Source organism: Schistocerca piceifrons, chromosome 1 (genome assembly GCF_021461385.2).
Source record: "Schistocerca piceifrons isolate TAMUIC-IGC-003096 chromosome 1, iqSchPice1.1, whole genome shotgun sequence".
NCBI lineage: Eukaryota > Metazoa > Arthropoda > Insecta > Orthoptera > Acrididae > Schistocerca > Schistocerca piceifrons.
Genome location: NC_060138.1, coordinates 1,138,279,190 through 1,138,293,067, shown reverse-complemented (window position 1 = coordinate 1,138,293,067; position 13,878 = coordinate 1,138,279,190). Strand labels below are relative to the sequence as shown.

Here is a 13,878-nt window from a genome sequence, read left to right as displayed (position 1 = left end):
TGGAACTTCCGACACTATCTACTAGGTCATTTATATATATTGTGAAAAGCAATGGTCCCATAACACTCCCCTGTGGCACGCCAGAGGTTACTTTAACGTCTGTAGACGTCTCTCCATTGATAACAACATGCTGTGTTATGTTAGCTAAAAACTCTTCAATCCAGTCACACAGCTGGTCTGATATTCCGTAGGCTCTTACTTTGTTTATCAGGCGACAGTGCGGAACTGTATCGAACGCCTTCCGGAAGTCAAGAAAAATAGCATCTACCTGGGAGCCTGTATCTAATATTTTCTGGGTCTCATGAACAAATAAAGCGAGTTGGGTCTCACACGATCGCTGTTTCCCGAACCCATGTTGATTCCTACATAGTAGATTCTGGGTTTCCAAAAACGACATGATACTCGAGCAAAAAACATGTTCTAAAATTCTACAACAGATCGACATCAGAGATATAGGTCTATAGTTTTGCGCATCTGCTCGACGACCCTTCTTGAAGACTGGGACTACCTGTGCTCTTTTCCAATCATTTGGAACCTTCCGTTCCTCTAGAGACTTGTGGTACACGACTGTTAGAAGGGGGGCAAGTTCTTTCGCGTACTCTGTGTAGAATCGAATTGGTATCCCGTCAGGTCCAGTGGACTTTCCTCTGTTGAATGATTCCAGTTGCTTTTCTATTCCTTGGACACTTATTTCGATGTCAGCCATTTTTTCGTTTGTGCGAGGATTTAGAGAAGGAACTGCAGTGCGGTCTTCGTCTGTGAAACAGCTTTGGAAAAAGGTGTTTAGTATTTCAGCTTTACGCGTGTCATCCTCTGTTTCAATGCCATCATCATCCCGGAGTGTCTGGATATGCTGTTTCAGGCCACTTACTGATTTAACGTAAGACCAGAACTTCCTAGGATTTTCTGTCAAGTCGGTACATAGAATTTTACTTTCGAATTCACTGAACGCTTCACGCATAGCCCTCCTTACGCTAACTTTGACATCGTTTAGCTTCTGTTTGTCTGAGAGGTTTTGGCTGCGTTTAAACTTAGAGTGAAGCTCTCTTTGCTTTCGCAGTAGTTTCCTAACTTTGTTGTTGTACCACGGTGGGTTTTTCCCGTCCCTCACAGTTTTACTCGGCACGTACCTGTCTAAAACGCATTTTACGATTGCCTTGAACTTTTTCCATAAACACTCAACATTGTCAGTGTCGGAACAGAAATTTTCGTTTTGATCTGTTAGGTAGTCTGAAATCTGCCTTCTGTTACTCTTGCTAAACAGATAAACCTTCCTCCCTTTTTTTTATATTCCTACTAACTTCCATATTCAGGGATGCTGCAACGGCCTTATGATCACTGATTCCCTGTTCTGAATATACAGAGTCGAAAGGTTAAGGTCTGTTTGTTATCAGTAGGTCCAAGATGTTATCTCCACGAGTCGGTTCTCTGTTTAATTGCTCGAGGTAATTTTCGGATAGTGCATTCAGTATAATGTCACTCGATGCTCTGTCCCTACCACCCGTCCTAAACATCTGAGTGTCCCAGTCTACATCTGGTAAATTGAAATCTCCACCTAAGACTATAACATGCTGAGAAAATTTATGTGAAATGTATTCCAAATTTTCTCTCTGTTGTTCTGCCACTAATGCTGCTGAGTCGGGAAGTCGGTAAAAGGAGCCAATTATTAACCTAGCTCAGTTGTTGAGTGTAACCTCCACCCATAATAATTCACAGGAACTATCCACTTCTACAGGATAAACTACTACTAACAGCGACGAACACTCCACCACCGGTTGCATGCAATCTATCCTTTCTAAACACCGTCTGTACCTTTGTAAAAATTTCGGCAGAATTTATCTCTGGCTTCAGCCAGCTTTCTGTACCTATAACGATTTCAGCTTCGGTGCTTTCTATCAGCGCTTGAAGTTCCGGTACTTTACCAACGCAGCTTCCACAGTTTACAATTACAATACCGATTGCTGCTTGGTCCCCGCATGTCCTGGCTTTGCCCTGCACCCGTTGAAGCTGTTGCCCTTTCTGTACTTGCCCACGGCCATCTAACCTACAAGCGGGACCTTCTAGCCTCTTGATAGGGTTCAAAATTAAATGTAAATGACCTCCAAGTCAAATAAAATTAGTACAAGTGGACTTTGAAATTATCTTCTTTAATGTTCAAATAACTCACGGGAATGGGGCCAGGTGACATCAACAACCACCGATATTTAGACAGAAGCACTCTCTGTCATTTTCAAGGCATAACTGCAGCAAGTAAGGCACTGTGCAAGCGAATTCAAAACCTTTGATTTTCAGAAAAACTCCAGGAAACACACACACACACACACACACACACACACACACACACACACACACACACACTACCACCACCTCAAACAAAAGATGACAGACATCACAAGTTATCGATAGTGAAATTAATAATCAACGGGTGAGGCAGCATAAACTGTGTATCTCTATTTATTTGCAAGCCAGAGAGCAGGATTCCATAAAGAATATAAACAAAAAGCACCATCTCTATTTATAAGTTTACTTGCTAACTGCAGTGGTTAGACACTGGACTCGCATTCGGGAGGACGATGGTTCAATCCCACGTCCGGCCATCCTGATTTAGGTTTTCCGTGATTTCCCTAAATCGCTCCAGGCAAATACCGGGATGGTTCCTTTCAAAGGGCACGGCCGACTTCCTTCCCCGTCCTTCCCTAATCCGATGAGACCGATGACCTCGCTGTCTGGTCTCCTTCCCCAAAACCAACCAACTAACTTGCTAACTTAATTTCAACAGCTTTCTCGACAACACTATCCCAAGAGATGGAAGTGCACGCAAGAATTTCTGTGTTGTTAAATTCCATAGGATGACCAGTGCCAAGACAATGTTCTGCACTGGTCGATTTGCTAAGCTGTTGTAAGCATGCATGATGTCAGATGCCAGACTAATATCTGCCAAAAACCAACAGAATTCTTCTCAAATGTAATGTAAACAGTGCTTTCTGCCAAACAAGCAAGGTTAAATTTCCGTTTTGGAGTATAAAGGATGATCTGGGCCTACAGAAAACAAGCGTTTACCACATACCATGTCAATGTCGTGTCTCACATCAGCCAGACCACCAGGACCGTTGTCATCAAGTGAAAGGAGTACAAACGGCACAGCAGACTCAAACCGACTTCCAAATCAGATATAGTGGAACATTGTTTGGAGCTAAATCATTTAATAAACTATGATGATGTAAAGATTCTGACACACACACACACACACACACACACACACACACACACACACACACACACACAACAGCTGTTGAACACTTCGACAGCTGCCACCCGTTCCATACCAAGAAGTCCCTTCCATACAGTCCAGTCACTAGCCATCCATGGTCATTGCATCTGCAGTGACGAGCAGCCCCTCTCGAAATATGCTGAGGGTCTCACTGAAGCCTTCACTGACTGTAATTAGCCACCCAACCTTGTACAAAAACAGATCTCCTGTGCCTTATTCTTCCAATCTCCAACCACCTCCCAAAGTCCCACTGTCTGGCCACAGAGGAGAATTTCCCTCATAACTCAGTACCACCCAGGACTGGAGCAACTGAATTACATTCTCTGCCAGGGTTACGATTACCTCTTGTTTTGCCCTGAAATGAGAAATGTCCTGCCCACTACCCTTCACACCCCTCCCACAGCGGTATTTCACCATCCACCGAACCTACACATTATACTCGTCCATCCTTACAAAACCCCTGCTCCTTATCCATCCCCTCATTGCTCATACCCCTGTAATAGACCTAGATGCAAGACCTCCACCTCCCATCACCACCTACTCCAGTCCAGTAACTAACATCACCTGTCCCATCAAAGGCACGGCTACTTGTGAAACCTGTCATGTAAACTACAAGCTAAGCTGCAACCACTGTGCTGCATTATATGTAGGCATGACAACCAACAAGCTTTTTGTCTGCATGAATGGCCACTGACAAAGTGTGGCCAAGAAAGAAGTGGACCACCCTGTTGGTGAACACACTACCAAACATGATATTCTTCATTTCAATGACTGCTTCACAGCCTGTGCCACTCAGATCATTCCCATCAACACCAGCTTTTCTGAACTGCACAGGTGGGAAATTTCCCTGCAATACATCCTACATTCCTGTAATCCTCCTGACCTCGACCTTCGTTGGCCACTGTCATCACCCATCCAGCCCCTTCCCTGTTCCCATTCCAGCACTAAACAGCCGTCATTCCACCATCACACCCAGTCTTTTTATTTCTCTCCTTTTCTGCTACTTCCCCCCTCCCCCTCCCCATATCGCCCCTGCCCATTGTCTAACCTGCAGCATTTCACTGTCCACCACCCCCACCATACTATCCCTCCCCCTCCCTGCCCCAGCCTTCTCCTTACCCCCACAGTCACCACTTCCACCATGGACTGGTGCTGCTGCTCACAGTGAGGTTTCAGTTGCCTCAGACTGCAGTTGTGTTTGCGAGTTGCGTTTGTGTGTGCATATCGTCTATTGTTGACGAAGGCCTTAATGGACAAAAGCTTTAATTGTGAGTGTCTTTTTGTTGTGCCTATCTGCAACTCAGCATCTCTGCTATATGGTGGCTAGCAACTTTCCTTTTCAAAAATTTTACATTCCATCCTGGATTTTCCATTGTTTGATAACATCCACACCAGTGGACAGCTGTTAACATTCGCTTTCTTGGTATTTTCAATCAATCCTGAGGCCGCAAATGCACACAGTCCACTGCAGTGGGCACTCCCCAAATTGTGGTGGTGTGTTCTGCATACATTTGCAGCCTCATGACGAACTGAAAATGCCAGTGAAGTGACCATTAAAAACTGTCCAGTGCTGTGAAAAATCATGCACCTAAAGGGTTAAGTACTGTCTGAAAAAATCTGCACCTATATCCAGAGATGATGATGATGATGATCATGGTTTTGGATGTGGGGCACTCAACAGCATGGTCATAAGCAACCTTTAAAAAGGTCAGCATGTCATTAAAGTCTACTTCCCCTCCCCAACACTTTAGGAATGAGGCCCAACAGTACCAGTAATGGCGAGGATGGTAGACTGTTCTTCAGCCACACTGAGGTATGCCCTGATGTCCGTATATAAGACATACTTAGCCAAAACACACTGAACCGAAAATGGCACATTACAAACTTCACAGAGCAGTGGATCTTCCTGGTGGATGAGGAAACCATGTGTTTAAGGGCTGTGTCTTACGCGCAGTACGGTGAGCAGCGCTTACTTCCATCAGAGCGATGGGCATGAAGTCTGGCGTGCCTGTGTGGTCAATGTGAGTGACCACAGTTTGTTTTCAGTCACCTCCAATTGTTCAGCTGCCCACTGATGCGAGATTCACACGTCACATAATGAGATCACAGTGTGCAAGGAATGACACATTGATGTACAACACCATTCCACCATGCTTCTTTGGCAGCTTTGTTGGTATGTCATTTCCCTCTATCCCAACATGTCCAGATACCCAGTAAAAGATCACCTCTTTGCCACAGTGTTGGCATCACTGTAAAGAGTCGTGGATGAGCTGAATCAACTGCTCTCTGTTACACATTTGATGGACAACGTGTGATGCACCGAGTCAGAACAAACAAGAAAGCTTTTATTGTGATGCCTATGAATCCACTCCAGAGTCATCACAATGCCGCACAACTCCACATCTTAATTTGTGAATTGTTTTGGGAGGCAAACTCTGAAAACCCTATCAGGGAAAACAGCTGAACAACAGAGGGCAATCACTTGTTGGAATCCATCTGTATAAACAACGATAAAGCTGTGGTACGTACTTAAAATTGAAGAAAACAGAGTTGTAAAATTGTAGTCTGTAGTACAAGTTTTCTTTTTGCTGCATCAAGCTTACATTTATTTTGGGATTCTGAAGATGCCAAGGCAGTAATTTGTTCCGTCCATGGCTGTGTGATAGATCCAGATGCTTTGAGGCAGTCAGTAGCACATTCCCGAATGGATTTGTCGCATGGAGCCAATTCCTTAACAACTGTTCTTTTCAAGTCCTGTCGAGTCAGAAGGAGGTGTCACTGAATCCAGAGAGTCGGTTCACCAGCCTCTGAACACAGACTCTGAACTGGGCTGTCAGACTCCATGATCAACAGCATCCAACATCTCATGGTAGGAAATACGGGCTGATCCATAAACCACACTACCATAATCTAGCCATGATCTGACAAATGCCCTGTAAAACTGCAGGATGTTGGACCTCCCCACACCTTTTCACTGAGCCATTTCAAAACATTCAATGATTTGAAGTCCTTTGTCCGCAGGTTTTTCAGGTGCAGAAGCCAGGTTGGTATAGAGTCAAATAGTAGGTCCAAAAAGTGCACAGCATTATTAAAATGTAAAATATTGTCCCCCATTGTGAGCTCTGGTTGGTCAAACTTCGACAAGCATGACTAAAATTAACACACATATTCTTCTTTGATGAGAACATAAATCCAATTTTATTCGTCCAAACTTCCAGCCTCCTGACGGATAACTGCAGTCACCTCATTGGCACTGTAAGATCAGAGGAAGAGTAGAAAGCTGCAAAGTCATCCACAAACAAAGATAATTTAACAGGGCTCCTGACTGTGGATGTGATGCCATTGATAGTGACTGCAAACAATGTGACACTGAGTACACTGCCTCAAGGGACTCCATTCTCCTGAATGCAGCAATTAGACAAGGCCTCACCATGATGATATCAAAGGCACCAGTCCTCAAGGAAGGATTTGATAAGAAGTGGGAGAACTCCACATAGTCCCCATTCATGAAGTCAGTGAACAATCCTGTACCTACAAATAATGATGTATGCTTTTTTTGAGGTCAAATAACAAACAAATTAAGTGGCTTCAGTGTAAGAAAGCATCCTTTACCACCCTCTCCAGTATAATTAAGCTATCAAGGGCAGAACAGTAGTGCCTCAAACCTGACTGGGAGCAGCACAGCTGACCTCTGGATTCGAGGAGCCAGATGAGGTGGCAGTTGACCATGCTTTCCAAGAGAAGGGCTACACTCTGGTTGCTGTTAGTGTCATAAGTTCCTTGCCTCGTTTTCATAATGGAATTAATATTGCCTCCTTCCAAGTAATGGGGTACTGTCCACCAAACCAGATCTGATTGAAACAAGATAGAAGGTGGCCTTTGGTTTCAGGGCACAGATGACAGAGAATTGCATAATGAATCTGATCAGGCTTTGAAAAAGTATCTGGCCACGGGCAGAGCCAATTCCATTTCTCACATGGAGACTGGGAGGTTTTAGATCATCTCATTACAGGAGAAGAAGAGGAGGGCCGCCTCATCTCCACAGTCCTAGGGATCACATGGAACGCAGGGGTTTGTCTCAATGACACAGCGATGATTGGTTGGTTTAATGATTAAAGGAGTCAAAGTAAGAAGTCACCAGTCCATACCACATGGAACAGACAAGTCAACAAAACTACATGCTGAAGACCAGTCTAGTTGCATGAAACCCACAGAGAAAAAGCCCAAGGTCTATCGTACGTCAACAAAGTCTAGAGAAAGAAAGAAGAAATGGGGGAGAAGGAAGAAAGGTGGGTGACGTTCCCACTTACCAGAGGCACCACAGCCAACAATACACATGAAAGATTTGTAACATGGACAGGGCACCAGAAACACAGGAAAACAAAGAAAGATCACCAAGTCAAACAGAATACACAACCAAACCCAGACAACTGCTACCCAGTTGGGATAGAGGAGGCAATAGGGCATCCTCCCAAACCCTCAATGGGCCAACAAGGCTGAGATACCCTCTCTCAGAGAGAATGGCAAAAATCCTCATCATGATTAAACCGTAAAACCAAGTCAGCAACTGAGGCATCATCTGCCAACACCAGGCATAGTGAGTCATGAAGATTAAGTGTCTGCCACAGGGCGGCTAGGTTAGGACAGTCCAGTAAAATGAGGACCACCATCAAACGGGCACCACAGCAACAATGGGATGGATCCTCACGATGAAGGAGATAGTCACGAATCAGCCAAGTATGGTCAATACGGATGATGGAGTCCTTGCGAGACCCCCACCAATTCGTGGTCTTCCCTTATTGCCTGTACTTTGTTCAGCAAAGTCAGAGTATGTCATTCCGTATTCCACATCCTTGGAACTTGATGGCGTAATACTGATCAAGGTCCGATTCCAGAATATTGACCTCAAGATATGGCTTGGTGGTAGCCAATTTGGCCAGCCTGTCAGTGAATTCTTTCCCTAGGATCCCAATGTGATCTGGACCACTGGAATCCTAGATACTATGGCCAAGGGAAGGCAAGGGTAACACTGGTCAAGAGCTTGTAACTGTGCAAAGAGTCACTACAGCTAAAGGAAGCAGGAAGCAAGAGCACAAGAGATAGCTACCAACTCCACAGGGACAACACTCCAGCCATATGGAAAGCAGTAGAGTTCATTACATTCTGTGTGAACAAAAGCAAATTCATCATAACCAGCACTCATCAAGCCATCAGTATAGACTAATTCTTAACCCCTTAACATGCCAAGAATGGAGAAGAATTGGCAGCAACGAGACTCAGGGCGAGTCACGTCTTTTGGACCATGTGATAGGTCCAGACAGAGCTGTGGGTGGGAGATACAAAACTGCGGTATTCATGAGCAGGCATGGCGAAGAGGTTGTAAAGGGGAAAGGTGGAGTTTATGAAAATGGTATCTGATGCAGATGGTGATGGTGATGGTAACCCCAGACCTGGGCCGCCATTGGGGTGAGTTGAATCTCCAAATCCGGAAAGAAGAGATGGGTGCTCCAGAGAGCAGTGGATGCGTAATGCACAAGCAATCACTGTTGTTGGCGCAGAACCCGCACTGTGGAATCCAGACTCTGCTAGGAGGCCTATCACGGGGCTAGCCCAAAAGGCACCAGTTGCCAGTTGCACACCACAATGGTATATCAGGTCCAGTATCTGTAACACTGAAGGTGATGCTGAGCCATATGTGTGACTCCCATATTCTATGAGGGCAGTTCAATAAGTAATGCAACACATTTTTTTCTCTGCCAATTTTGGTTGAAAAAACCGGAAATTTCTTGTGGAATATTTTCAAACATTCCCGCTTCGTCTCGTATAGTTTCATTAACTTCCGACAGGTGGCAGCGCTGTACGGAGCTGTTAAAATGGCGTCTGTAACGGATGTGCGTTACAAACAACGGGCAGTGATCGAGTTTCTTTTGGCGGAAAACCAGGGCATCTCAGATATTCATAGGCGCTTGCAGAATGTCTACGGTGATCTGGCAGTGGACAAAACCACAGTGAGTCGTTGGGCAAAGCGTGTGTCATCATCGCCGCAAGGTCAAGCAAGACTGACTGATCTCCCGCGTGCAGGCCGGCCTTGCACAGCTGTGACTCCTGCAATGGCGGAGCGTGCGAACACACTCGTTCGAGATGATCGACGGATCACCATCAAACAACTCAGTGCTCAACTTGACATCTCTGTTGGTAGTGCTGTCACAATTGTTCACCAGTTGGGATATTCAAAGGTTTGTTCCCGCTGGGTCCCTCGTTGTCTAACCGCACACCATAAAGAGCAATGGAGAACCATCTGTGCGGAATTGCTTGCTCGTCATGTGGCTGAGGGTGACAATTTCTTGTCAAAGATTGTTACAGGCGATGAAACATGGTTTCATCACTTCGAATCTGAAACAAAACGGCAATCAATGGAGTGGCGCCACACCCACTCCCCTACCAAGAAAAAGTTTAAAGCCATACCCTCAGCCGGTAAAGTCATGGTTACAGTCTTCTGGGACGCTGAAGGGGTTATTCTGCTCGATGTCCTTCCCCATGGTCAAACGATCAACTCTGAAGTGTATTGTGCTACTCTTCAGAAATTGAAGGAACGACTTCAGCGTGCTCGTAGGCACAAAAATCTGAACGAACTTCTCCTTCTTCATGGCAACGCAAGACCTCACACAAGTCTTTGCACCCGAGAGGAGCTCACAAAACTTCAGTGGACTGTTATTCCTCATGCACCCTACAGCCCCGATCTCGCACTGTCGGATTTCCATATGTTTGGCCCAATGAAGGACGCAATCCGTGGGAGGCACTACGCGGATGATGAAGAAGTTATTGATGCAGTACGACGTTGGCTCCGACATCGACCAGTGGAATGGTACCGTGCAGGCATACAGGCCCTCATTTCAAGGTGGCGTAAGGCCGTAGCATTGAATGGAGATAACGTTGAAAAATAGTGTTGTGTAGCTAAAAGATTGGGGAATAACCTGGTGTATTTCAATGCTGAATAAAACAACCCCTGTTTCAGAAAAAAAATGTGTTGCATTACTTATTGAACTGCCCTCGTAGATGAGACTGGACCAATGCTGTGTAGAGGTGTACCAGCGTAGAGTGGTCCGTTCCCGAGCTGGTGCTGCTGAGGCATTGAAGAGCATTGATGTGCGACCAACATGTTTTCTTTAGGTGACGAAGGTGAGGAAGCCGTAACAACTGGGCATTAAAGATCAGTCCCAAAACATGATCTTTGCCCATACCTGCAAAGAGGGAATATGCGACCCTATGGCAGTGAGATATCATTCCCAACACATCTGTTTCTGGCATTTAATATGGGAACAGGCCATGGCAAGAAGCAGTTTGAAAGCCAGGAGTTGGCCAAAAGATGGATGCCGTTTGTAGCATTGAAGGACACGATGGCGTGCTTTAATAGCATCAGCAATTTCAGGTGTCCACCAATGGACCGCCTTCTGTCAGGAAGGACCTGAGCAAGAACTAATCACCATAGCAGATGCCGAAAGGGTGGAATCAATCAAACTCCACACAGACTCATCAATTCTGTCACGGGGTGGAGTGGTGGGATGGCAGCTTAGGAAAAGGCCTCCTAATCCGCATTAGTGCTGCAGTGGTAATACCAGTTTCCAATCAGATCGTCGAAGTTAAGTGCTGTCAGGCTTGGCTAGCACTTGGATGTGTCACCCTTTGGGTCTGCAGAGTGCTGTTGGCAAGCAGGGTGCACTCAGCCCTTGTCAGGCCAATTGAGGGGCTACTTGACTGAGAAGTAGCGGCACCGGTCACAAGAACTTACAACAGCAGGAAGAGTGGTGTGCTGACCACATGCCCCTCTGTATCCGCATCCAGTGATGCCTTAGGGCTGAAGATGACATGGCGGCTGATCAGTATCATTGGGCCTTTCGGACAGTGTTTGTTTGTAATCCATATCAGTAAAAGCCCACCAGGGAGGGTGTCCAGGTGAGTGATGCTTATAAGATAAGACAATCGGAAAATAATCGTCATTGCACAAATCGTCACGAACTCCCTATTGAATGGAGAGAAGGAATCTGGGGCTGTAAATGGAAAGAGCAATGGCTGAAAAAGTGCGGTCTGCCACACTAAAGCGTGTGGGAGCTCCAGTGTTGAGGAGGCAAAGATCAAGCCCTGCCAGCTGGCCTTCACCAATTCTGCCCCAATCAGGGCTTGAAGTACTACCCTAATGAGCATTATTGGCATTAAAATCCCAGAGAAGAAGGAGGGGGCCAGCTGTCAAAGGAGGGCAAGAAGAGTAGGAAGCATACGAGGCCAGTTAGGGGAGATGAAGATTACATATCATTACTGCAGTGTCTAAACAGATCCAAACGGCACAAATGGTTATAGGTTTGTTTGACTCACAGGAGGGCATCACAAAAATGCTGACTGACTTTGAAGACTGATGCCAAAAATTGTGCGAAAGCTTACTTGCAATGTTTCAGGAACAACAATTAGAGATTTTTATGCAGGCGTTCTTCCCTTGCTCCCACATGAATTGAATGGAAAAAAATCCTAACATGTGGTACCCTCTGCCATGGACTTCACAGTATGCAGATTATGTATGTAGATGTATATGTGCCAACAGTACAAGATGTACACATTTTTTAAAAAGTTGAAATCTATTCAAATTCAGCCAAGAAGCACTCAAAACAGATTAGCAGACCCATAATGCATGGGAAAAGTTCTAGGGGAAGTGCTTCACTGATACTTTCTTCTGATATGCAGCGAAGTGTCAAATGTTCACTTACATCTTTCAAATAAATAATGCACAATATCGCAGTGTTCCATTGTTAAGGGTTAATATGGCACCAAACGAAGGGAGAGGATGAAACCCAGTGCCAGCATATAGTCTAAGCCTCTCTCATAGCACCATTGAGTATTAGACGAGGTTGCCTCTAAGTTGAGCACCTAGTGTCACTGGTGACATCCACAGAGACATAGACATGCTGGCGTTTATGTCTGTGAGAGCAGAGTGCGGAGGGGGGAGGGGGGGGCTGAGAGAGAGAGAGAGAGAGAGAGAGAAACATGGGCACAGACAGTGAAGCTCTAAGGATGTGAAACAAGTCAAGCTATGCATTAACAGGCAGAAGCAGCCACTGTAAGGTACCTCCTTAAGATATTAAATGAGATATTATGAGAGTGTGCCTTCAAATTTTTTATTGTTTCCAGTGTCGGTTGAGGTATTCCATGTCATCCATATTACTTGGACAACTCTCCCATTTTTCTGATGCAAGCTGCAACCCTCTGCCACCAGAGGGGCCCTAATTGTAGTGCACAACATCGTGGTGTCTAACGTAACTGTATTGGTGAGTGAGCAATAGCGTGCTGTAATTGAAAACACGAATTCAAAGAGTTCGTCCACAATGGTGCACCCTCTTCTTCAGCATTACAATGCCAGACCACACCTGAGCACTGTGATAATCTGACGCCTTGGGTTCACTGTTATCATTCATCCTCCATACAGTCCTGACTTGGCCCCATCCAATTTTTATCTGTTTCCAAAACTGAAAGAACACCTCTAAGGACTTCATTTTGATAGTGATGAAGTGGTGCAAGCACATGTTAGGTTGTAGCTCCATCAGCAAAGTCAAACATTCTACAGTGACAGTATCAATAAGCTGGTCTCTCATTGGGAGAAATGTGTTTGTCATCAGGGTGACTATTTTGAGAAATAAATATGTAGACATGAATAATAATAATAATAATAATAATAATAATAATTCAAGAAATTAACACAACTAATCGAAACATCCATACCCAATGCAACAAATATACAAAAGAAAACAGGAGAAAAAATTGAAAAATACATCCAACAGCAAGAATTATTACTATTATTACTATTATTATTATTTCTAGAACGAGCAGAAACTAGCAAAATACACAAAGCAATCACTCATATAAATACATCGGCTACACCACTGCAATTTCATAACCACTTCTACAACCCTTTAGATCACATAACATCAACAGATACGAAGAAAGTAAATTGGAAAAAGAAAACACTACATGGCAAGCACCCGTATCATCTAACACAGCCACACATCGATCAAGACGCAGCCAACACATGGCTAAGAAAAGGCAATATATACAGTGAGACGGAAGGATTCATGATTGCAATACAGGATCAAACAATAAACACCAGATATTACAGCAAGCATATTATTAAAGATCCCAATACCACAACAGATAAATGCAGACTTTGCAAACAACAAATAGAAACAGTGGATCACATCACAAGCGGGTGTACAATACTAGCAAATACAGAATACCCCAGAAGACATGACAATGTAGCAAAAATAATACATCAACAGTTTGCCTTACAACATAAACTTATAAAACAACACATTCCCACATACAAGTATGCACCACAAAATGTACTGGAGAACGATGAATACAAATTATACTGGAACAGAACCATTATAACAGATAAACCAACACCACATAACAAACCTGACATCATACTCACCAATAAAAAGAAGAAATTAACACAACTAATCGAAATATCCATACCCAATACAACAAATATACAAAAGAAAACAGGAGAAAAAATTGAAAAATACATCCAACTGGCTGAGGAAGTCAAGGGCATGTGGCATCAG

General features: G+C 44.5%; 1 protein-coding gene across 3 annotated transcripts in view; it reads right to left on the bottom strand.

The window, feature by feature from the left end:
• LOC124801001 (kinetochore protein NUF2 homolog) overlaps positions 1-13,878 on the bottom strand; it is a 101,563-nt gene that overhangs the window by 55,467 nt on the left and 32,218 nt on the right. The window lies entirely within an intron of this gene.